Below are 10569 nucleotides of genomic sequence, written 5' to 3' on the forward strand. Positions count from 1 at the left end.
GGGGAGGGACCATGCTGAGTAGTTCTGAGCCCCCCTCTTCCCTCCCCTACCTGCCTGAGCCCACTCCTCACCTCCAGCCACACACTCGACCCTCTCCATCTCACCCTCCTGCTTTACTTCTCGGTGCAACATCGTGATTTGGAATTTAAAGCCAATGATTCTGAACTTCAGTCCTGACTGCTGTCACTAATCTAGTCAGCCCTCTGCCTCCTCATCTGTGAAAGAGGGCCAAGGGCACTCACTCACGTGGAGACAGTGAGACTAACTCTGCTCATGCATTGGGCATATTTTGGCAGGAAAAGCTGACGGGCACTTAGGGTGCATGATGGTAAGGGGTCAAAAGCATTTAAACAAGCAACTGCCAGAGGAGGGGCACTGGATATAACAGACCAGGGGCTCCTCTGCAAACAAGGATGGGGCTTCATCCTCCACGTGCCACACCCACTCCTGCACCCAGAGACCCTCCGGGGGCCAAGAGTGGGGGTCTCCATCAGGCAGGATAGTGCAGAAGGCACGTCAAAGCCTCCCACATTCTCATGGTCAAGGGGGAGTGAGACGAGTGCAACTTTTTTTTTATTCTTACTTTTCCATAGGTTTGAAAATTTTCCAAAATAAAGACTTTTTTATTTTGTTTTTTGCTTTTAAGGAGGGAAGCATAGAGGCAAAGGGGAGTGGGCAGGACTAAAAGCCTTTGAAAGTCCCTGTCATTATTAGGCAACACATTTTTAGTGGAAAGGTTTTAAACACATTTTGAAGTCTGGCATCATTGCTGTCTTCTCTATAATCTGCATTTTCCAAACGCTAACTGGTTCACTTCTTTGTTATAAAAATAACCTTTCTTTTGTTGTTCCACATTTATGAATTAGTTTATGATCATGAAAATATTCTCTTATTTTATGGTGGTAAAATACACATAACATAAAATTTACCATTGTAACCATTTTTAAAAAATCAGTAGTGTTAAAAAGTCTCTGTTTCTTAGCCTATCCTAGAAAAGCCATCCCATAAATGTTGGTGAGATCATGGGTTGGGGAGTGGCTGGATGGACAGATGGAAAGATGGGCAGATGGATGGATGGATGGATGGAGAGGCAGATGGACATGGATGAATCAATGGTTAAATTTTTACTATTTTTAAGTGTACAGTTCTGGGGCATTAAGTACATTCACACTGTTGTGTAACCATCACCAACATCCATTCACAGAACTTGTTCACCTTTCTCAACAGAAACTCTGTGTCCATTAAACACTCCCCTCTCTGTGGCCCCTGGCAGCCACCATTCTGCTTTTCTTCCTATGAATGTGACTACTCAAGGAATTCCATATTAGAGGAATCATATATTTGTCATTTTGTGGCTGGTTTATTTCACCAAACATCATGTGTTCAAGTTTCATCCATGTAATACATGTGTCAAGATTTCCTGCCTTTTAAGGCTGCATAATATTCCACTGTACGTCAATATCACATTTTGTTTATTCATCTGTCTGTGGATGGGTACTTGCACTGCTTCCATCTTTTGGCTCTTGTGAACGCTGCTGCTATGAGCACAGGGCTACAACATCAGCTCATGTCCCTGCTTCCACTTCTTTGGGGTACATATCTTATATATGCCTTTATTCTTAGATATTCTATTTCTATCCCCCTTCAATTGGCTGCCCATCCATCCAGAAAACATTTGCTGTGTGTCTACCATGTGCTACGCAGGCACTGTGTTAGATTCTGGAGAGATACAGTTGGAACCTGTACTGCCTGGAGGAACAGAGAGAAACAGTGAGGTCCTAGGAGACTTGACGACAATCCAAGAAATCCCAGCTCTTTGGTTCCATTTGAATTTTATTGTATAGAGAGAACTTCCCAGAAAAGGTAAGTCACTAGCTAGCATTTGGAAATGTTTCTTTTCTTTAGGGGCTCTCCTGCCATAGTGTTCATTTTATGTTCCTCCTTCCTTAGCTTCTCTCCTCTGGTTCCACATTCCTTCCGTCAGCCCCACTATCTCCGTATCACTCTGCTAGCATCTTTCCATGATGTAGTCTTTGCGGCTGAATTTGTGCCTGCCTCGTGTGTCACTCTGCTTTTCTCTCCCAACCCACCTGAGATGATATCTGCCTCGGCCTGCCTGAGAGTCGGGCAGGGTGGTGGCTGGCAAGGCTGAAGGAAGGGAGAACCTGGTGGAAGGTGATGGCTGGGCAGAGAGAGCCCCTCCTTGCTGCCCCCAGGTGGCATGCAGGCATGTGGGAAAAGGACGCAACAGTGCAAATATTCCAAATACGCTGCCTGTGACGCTGAGAAGGAAAAGGACTCTTGGCAAGCACACGGGCTACAGGCTACGCTAGTCCCTGTTCTCCCCAATCCTGAGCACTACTGCTCACTCTTCACTGCATTCTGAGCAGGCTCTGCCCTGGGGAAGAGGGGACGGGGGAGAAGGAAAAGCAATCAAAGAGCCAGAAGTACAGCAGTCAAGGAGATTTACTTGAGGTTACAAAGAGCTCCTTTAGCACCCATCACTGGTTTCTTTGGTTTGTTTGTTTTTTGCTTGCCTTTGTAAGCAGAATATCACATCAAAAGACGTTTGGTAGTATCCTGGAGGAAGAAAGCAGGCTTGGATTTTATTGGGATTTTTTTTTGCAGTTTGGGTTAAGGCTAGTCTTTCAATGGAGGGTAGGGAAGAGGAAGAGGATTTGGGCAGCATGGATAAGGACATGAAAGACGTAACGGCACGATTCTAGGTTCTTTTTCATGCTCTAGCGACCATGGCTCAAAGCATTTTTTAGATTTTATTTTTTGTTGAAGTGTAGTTGATTCACAATGTTAGTTTTAGGTGTAGAGCAAAGTGACTCAGTTATACATACACATATATATGTTTCTTTTTCAGATTCTTTTCCACTGTATGTTATGACAAGAAATAGAATACAGTTCCCTGTGCTCTACAGTAGGTCCTTGTTGTTTATCTATTTTATATATAGTAGTGTGTGTCTATTAATCCCAAACTCCTAATTTATCCCTCCCCTGCCCTTTCCCCTCTGGTAACCATAGTTTGTTTTCTATGTCTGTGAGTCAATTTTTGATTTGTAAATAAAATTTGGATCAAAAACCATTCTTGCCATAAGGTTGTTTTGCTTTTTCACTTTTTAAAACTTTTTTGTATGATTATATTACCTAATTGTACTCCTGTGAGAGTCGTGTAGGAGCAAAATTTTACATCGAAAGAAATTAAATAACCTTAATCTCTTGGTGAAATGTGGACTTCAGCACAAAGCTCTTAAGTTCTAGAGCTTGGGTGGGGAGGGCCATAAAGCCGAGAGTAATGACAAGGCAGAATTTTTGCTCCCTATTATTTTGAAATTTCTGAATTCATCTTAATCTGACCATAAATAAGCTGAAACTTACCTCTGTGTCACGTACAAAAACCCCCAAGCTGACGCGGCCCCACGTGGAGAAACCGTGTGAGGAACACTTCTGAACAGCAGTGATTTAAATGCAAACAAGGATGGGACTGATGACAATTATCCTTCTGATTTCAGCTACACAAGGACGGCAAAAGATGCCAAGTTTTAAGCCTCATTAACACTGAGAAAGGCCTCTAACAAAGATGCTCATATTGTTATTAATTCCTCAGGCCAGGACATTGGCAGACAAGTTGGCAGAGGACTCAAAGATTCATGTGAAAATGGACAGAAATAGGACCCAAACAGATTTGGACAGACTTGGATCGAGTAACATTCAAATCCAAGAAATTAACTGCATTCTACCAGATGGAGAATGTGGTTTAACAGGAGCATCTGTAGAGAGTGGTTCGGAGTTTTGGCTGACTGTATGTTCAGAAGGAGTCACAGTTTGTGTGGTATGAGATTGCCAAAAGATTTTTAAAAGGCAGCAAAATCAAACTGGTGTGGTCCTGGACAGCATGAGAACCACACAGCTGCAGAACAGGAAAGCCTAAAGGGACCTTAGCATCTTCCACCAATTTAGACCTTGAGACAGAGGAAGGGATGGGTTTGTGTCTGGGTACAACCCTCCACGAGGATGCTGACTGACGGAAGGTGAGCAGCACAGTGAGAAGTGGGTGACCACTGGAGGGAAATGGAAGGTGAAAACGCAAAAGAGAAATGAAAGTTGGCTCCAAATACTACATTGTAGGCTGCTGGGCCCCATCCCCAGAGGCTCTGATTCAGCAGAGCTGGTGGTCCCAGAATTTGCATTTCTAACAAGTTCCCAGGTGCTGCTGGCGCAGCCAGTCAGTCCAGACCACACCTGGAGAACCACTGCTCTAAATAACAAAGTCACAGTTTTGGTTTCTTTTACAATATATGTATTTCTAACATTTAACTAAGACACAATGGCCTATTTCCCAGTAAGTCCAAATTAGGGAGAATTTGCTGGTTTTAAAACCCCACACATTTGTATTTAAGATTATGCTCTTTTTAAAATTTCATCCTGTTTAGCAGAAGTCTCACCTTTACTTTCCGACTCTTAAGTGTTTCTTATTATTTCAGCTTCATAAAGCAGACTTCTGCTTGTCTCGTTTTCTGGTATTTTATATAATAGACAGTTTCCCTCTGCTCTTCTTCCACTTTTTCTGTATTTTTCTATTGTGTTCAGCAAATCAAGCTTCATTACACATTAAGATGTGACCTGCTTTTATCAGATGGTGTCCGGTTTCCCACATTTTCTGAAACAGTAAATATTGACCCAGTCTTTTTCCCAAAAGCCTACGCTGAGCCCACCACGCCCTGGGGCTCATTAGGTTTTGAAGCGGCTGCACTCAATTCCTGATTAATTTTATTTGATCTTATATACTTGAAGCTTCAGTCTTTAGATCCCACTAGGAAAACTACCAGCATATGGAAGTGCATATAAAATGACATGCAAAGCAATGCAAATTAATACAAAACATACATCTCTAAATTGCTTGGGAAAAGTCTGTAAGCCTCGACATTGATATTCTCTGCTTTGCTTCTTGCCTTCTGATGGGGAGTGACCAGATCCTTTTGTTACAGTTAGTTCCATACAGCACCCAGCACTTGACACTTGTCAACATGCTGAGTGGGAGGCGCTCCTGCCTGCGAGTCAGGCAAATGAGATCCCAACCTTAACTTGGCCACTGGCTCTACAGCGTTAGACGGGTTCTCAAACTTCTGAGTCTCAGATTCCACATCTGAAAATGATGGAAATGACACCCTCATAATAAAACCCCTGGCACTAAGGCTTGCTGAATACTCACTATGCACCAGGCACAATGCACACACCCCTATCTTGTGCATACAGCATGCACACAGGCAATCGTCACAACAGCCCACGAGAAGGTACCACAGCACATACACCCCTTAGGTGTGGCCATTTCAGAGACCAGGAAACTAAGACAAAAAGGTCAGGAAACTTGTGCAAGGTCATAAGCTAGGGAGTGGCAGGGCCAGAACCAGGGACCCTCAGCAGTCTCACTCCAGGGGCCGCTCTTAGATACACTGTAACTGTTTCATGATTTCCATCTATGTTTCTCCTAATCATCAAATTTGCATGATCTACAAAGTAAAACTTCAAATTTTACCGCCATATGTGCTTCAAAATATTGTGTCAGTGGATGTTGATGGTTTAAGTTATGTGAGTTTGATATCAGAATGGCAACACAACATGATCCAGCAATCCCACTCCTGGGCATATATCCAGAGCGAACTCTAATTTAAAAAGACACATGCACCCCAATGTTCGCAGCAGCACTATTTACAACAGCCAAGATATGGAAACAACCTAAATGTCCATCGACAGATGACTGGGTAAAGAAGCTGTGATATATTTACATAATGGAATACTACTCAACCATAAAAAAATAAAATGCCATTTGCAGCAACATGGATGGACCTAGAGATCATCATTCTAAGTGAAGTAAGCCAGAAAGAGAAAGAAAAATACCATATGATATCACTCATATGTAGAATCTGGGGAAAAAAACACACACAAATGAACTTATCTACAAAACAGAAACAGACTCACAGACACAGAAAACAAACTTATGGTTAGCAGTGGGAACAGGGGGTGGGAAGGGATAAATTGAGAGTTTGAGATTTGCAGATATTGACTACTGTGTATAAAATAGACAAACAACAAGTGTCTACTGTATAGCACAGGGAACTATATTCAACATCTTGTAGTAACTTATAATAAAAAAGAATATGAAAACAAATATATGTAGGTATATGTTATGAATGAAGCATTATGCTGTACACTAGAAATTGACACAACACTGTAAACTGACGATACTTCAATTAAAAAAAAAAATGGCAACACAACCAGACTGTTTTTTACCTGCTACTCCAAGAGTGGGAAGGAAGCTCCAGAGATATCCTGTATCTTCAACCTCTCCTTCCAACTGGTTCCATCCCATTCACATGTAACATGCAGGAGGCTCTCTCTTCTTCATAAAGCCATCGATCCCTCTGTCCCCCCTCTCACTGAAGGAGCTGCCTTCAGGGAGTAAGTGCTGTGGCCACTGTCAGCCCTCAGCCCCTCAGCACACATGCACGCGCACGCACACCTGCACCGTGCCGGGTGTGCACGCGCTACAGCGCCAGCTGAGACCCAGTACTGCGGCCCCTGTTTTCCTTCCACCTTTCCCCATAAAGATAGGGGCTCTTTTCCAGGTCACCCCCTCAATCCATCTCAGGCTTAAAATGACACCCCAATACAGATGATCCCCAGCTTCTTTGGGGCGGTCCGCTCTCTCCAGCCACTTCTTAAGGATTTCCACCTAGGAGCTTCAAAAGCAGCTTAGACTCAACAAAATCAAAAATGTGTCTTTCCTCCCATCTGCCCCTCTGCCAGTGTCCCCTCTTCTGTAAAGGGCAGCACCATCTGCCCCAGTGCTTAAGCCCAAACTTACAAGCAGTCACCTGTACTTTCATACCTTACAGAAAACTGGTCAAGTCCCCCCAGAATCCACCCACTCGTGTCATCCCTACTGCCACTGTGCCAGGCCCTCACACCAGCCCACAGCAGCCCTTCTCCACACAGCACCTGGAGTTTTGTTTTTAATCTAAATCTCATCGGGATACTTTCAGGTGTGACACTGTCTTGAGAATCAAGTCCACAAAATGGCCCCAAGACTTGGCATCATCGAGCTCTGGTACCTGCTGACCTCACCTCGTGCCACTGGCCCCTCAGGCCACACTGGACCTCTCCTTGCCTGGAACTCTCTCTGCTCTGCCCTCCTCTGGTCTTAGGGTCCACCCTTCCCTGGAGCGAGAATACACTCCCCTTTTCTCCTCCTCCTCCCCCTGCTTAGTTTATGAAGCTCCTATTCACCTTTCAGGTCCACCTTAAATCTCCCCAAGAAGGCTTCCTGCCACCACCACCCCCACCAGACCCATGAGCTACAGCACCTTTGTGCTCCCACAGCACCCAGTGCAGGCCCGGCACAAAATAAGTGCTCAATGTATTTGGACCGATGGATTGACTTTCAACCTCACATCACATAATCTCACTGTCTCGTTGCTTTCTTCCTGCGTTGGAACCTAAGAAGGAAATCCTTTGAAGCTGATACACTGTTACTTCTAGTCTGTGGTGCTATGCTAAAGCCGGCGTCACCAAGTCATACTCCCAAAAGTGGTGGCTCCAGCTGCCAGTCATTCTCATGGGAAAGAGCAGAAACTGGGCACTGCCCCACGTCTGAGTTTCATTCAAAGTCAGACTGATACCTATTTATTGCGAGCCTATCCCGAGGGTACTTAGCCTGGTGCCACCAAGTGCTAACTTTGAGTTACTGCCCAAGTATGCCACTCACTCCTAGCTCCTTCTGTGCAGGTACTGTGGCATTCAGCAAATTACTATAAACTTTGCCTCTCAAAGGAATACTTCTCCACTCCTAACGGGAAGTCTTTCAGTCTTCCCGGGAACACTCAGGGCCACACAACCTGGCTCTTTGGCTATTGTTTCTCGGCAAATACAAGTGAGATATAATTCAAAAGCATTTTAATTGGTCATTTCTCACAGAGAATTGGATTCTTAGAAAGGGCAACATAGGAACTGCTCCCTGCAGTAACTCACTTTTAAAGATTTTACTTCCTCAAGAAACCATTAACAGAAGTTAACAAAAGGGACCAAAAAAGGGCGTTTTATGCATGTAAGATCAGAAGACGTGACTTCTGTCTACCACACCACACAGACACTTAATTGTTATCTCCAATTCCCGTAATCTTCTGGTTTGTTGCTTTTCAGTTTAAAGAACCAGAGGATGAAAAGCCAAGTGCCTCGGGGCTAACGTCTAGTCCAGCTCACCCAGACAGGGGAAACACAGGTTTCCCGGCTACAACGACGCGGAAAACCATCCCCAGGCAGAAAAGATTAGTTCTTAAATTTATAAAACAACACCCACCCACTCGCACCTTTAGCCTAGGTTAAGATGGTAAACTCCGAGAGCCCAGACCTCTTGGCTCTGAGGCTCCCTGCTCGGTGGAGGAGGTGCCGCCTCGCAGAGGGACGACTGGGGCCAGCTCTGCGGCAAGAAAACTTGACCTCAAAAAGCGCAGAAGCCCGTCCCAGCGGAGGGAGCGGCCGGAGGTCAGCTTCTGATCTCCAAACTATTAAGACATCCTACCCTGCCTGGTCCTAAAGGAGAAGCCACGCCAGCAGCCCATTCCCGCGCGCCGAGTCCGGCTCCCGCCCACTCGCCTCCCGCTGCCAGGCAGCGTGGCCCGGGCCCGCGGGTACCGGGCTGCGGAGAAGCTGGCGGGGGTGCGGAAAGGCCGGCGTCGGGACCCAGGCTCCGCAGGTCCCTCGGGGACCACGCCCCTCGGCGCCCCTCACCTGAGAGAGTCTAAGCACGGAGGACGAGGCTGCGCGACCCCAGCCCCAGGGAAGAGCGCGTCCGGGAGCCGCGTTCTCACGGCTCGGGGAGAGTCCCAGGGAAACCCTGGTGCGGACGCGCCCGGCGACTCCCGGCCCGTCTCTGCTCCGGTAACCTGGGATGCTGGCCTCCCGGCCCCATCTCCCAGGGCACCCTCCCGCTGACACGCGCCGGCCTCCCCGCAGCCCGCCGCCCTCTTCTCCAGCGCCGACCTCGGAGAACTTTCCAGCGTACAGCCGCCGGCGGGGCCCCGAAGTCACCGCGGGCGCACAGCCAGGCTGGGGCTCGGCCTGGGATCCGGCTGCGGCTCCCCCGGGCCGACGCCCCCTCCACTCCCCGCCCCGCAGGGGACCCGGCGCCCAAGTTTTCCCCGGCGGGAAAATGAAAGTCGCGAGGAGGGGGTCCGGACGCCCTGGCCACGCGCCACTGGGCCAGGAGCCCCGCACACGCCACGGCGGGACAGCCCCGCACCCCGGCCCCGCGCGTTCTCCCTGGCCTGCGTGGCCAAGCCGACTTACGACAGGGAGGGGGGGAGCCCCGAGCGCGGGGTTCCCCGTGGCTGCGGACGCTGCTCCCGAGGGGCCGCGAGTTGCGCTTCGGGCTCCCGGTCCCCCGGCGACAGCGGTGGCGGCTGGCTCCCGCCTCCTCCACCTCCTCCTCCGCCACCTCGGCGGCGCGCCCTGCTTGGGAGTTGCTCTCCCTCGGCCGGTGGTGGGAGAGCGCCGAGCGGCCCCCGTGACGTGGAGGGAAGGAGGAGCGCCGCCGCCGCCGCGCTCCCGCGGAGGGAGCTCCCGCCCCCGCACTCCGGGGTCCCGGCTCCGCGCTCGGGGCAAAGTTCCCAGGAGCGCGCCGCGCGCTCCGCTCTCCGCCGCTGCCTGGAGCGTCAGCCAGGTTCGGCTCCCTCCCCGCATTCAACGGCAAGGAAGCTGAGGTCTGGAAAACTAAGTGACTAGTCCAAAGTCGCTGAGAGGGCAGTGACAAAGCAAACTCACATCTGCGACTCTTTGCTTTCCCCCGAAGGCTGGGCTCAGCGAGGCTCCGGCCCTGCAGGAATCGCCCCGCTTTCATTGGTAAGGCGAGGACAGTGTCCCACGCAGCCTAGAGAAATATCATCTAGGAGCAGCGTGGGAAGGTGGAGCTTTAGGCCCAATAAATAGAGAACGAAGCTGTTTTTCAGTCTGTGCCTACTTGTCAAATAGACACTCCAAAACTTCCTCTTTACCCTCAAGTGGGGGTGAGGGTGGCGGGCCATGCGGGCGCGGTATCCGGTACCGATTCTGCTCACCCAGTAACTGCAGGAAAGCAAGCACACGCCTGCTTCACCAACTGGGCACTATCTATGCCTCAGCCCTGGTATCGGGTTCTACGCTAGCTTTGTGAAGTGAAAGCCGTACGCTGTGCTTGCAGTTCTCGCCCTTGCAGACGTTTCCCGTGGCGCTCGGAGTCCTTAGGGGCCAGAGGCTCCCGGGGCCTGCCTTACGGGGAAGGGGGCGCGCCAGGGAAGTTAATCCCAGCTGGTTTCTTTCTCCCTTCCTCAGTCAACCTATGTTGACTGAAAACCTTTCGCATGCCAGGTGGGTTGTGAGGAGCCTCATAGTACCAGGTAAAACCGATTAGGTCTTGAGACCCAGGAAACCCCAAAGAGGGAGCGCAGCCTAGGACCTCGTATCCTCTACTCCCAGATTCTGGAGTCTCCCCGCAGTAGTAGACACCCTGAGACCACCCTGCCTTTA

At 48.9% G+C, this 10569-nt stretch overlaps 1 protein-coding gene across 3 annotated transcripts in view; it reads right to left on the minus strand.

The window, feature by feature from the left end:
* GCNT4 (glucosaminyl (N-acetyl) transferase 4) overlaps positions 1 to 10099 on the minus strand; it is a 28303-nt gene extending 18204 nt beyond the window's left edge. The window contains exon 1 of one of the 3 annotated variants that reach the window (XM_074359856.1): positions 9829 to 10099. The gene's annotated coding sequence lies outside the window, so the exon portion shown is untranslated. The other 2 variants (XM_074359846.1, XM_074359867.1) reach the window with 2 other exon arrangements.
* Positions 10100 to 10569: the final 470 nt, after the last annotated feature.

This window comes from Camelus bactrianus, chromosome 3, assembly GCF_048773025.1.
Source record: "Camelus bactrianus isolate YW-2024 breed Bactrian camel chromosome 3, ASM4877302v1, whole genome shotgun sequence".
Lineage (NCBI taxonomy): Eukaryota > Metazoa > Chordata > Mammalia > Artiodactyla > Camelidae > Camelus > Camelus bactrianus.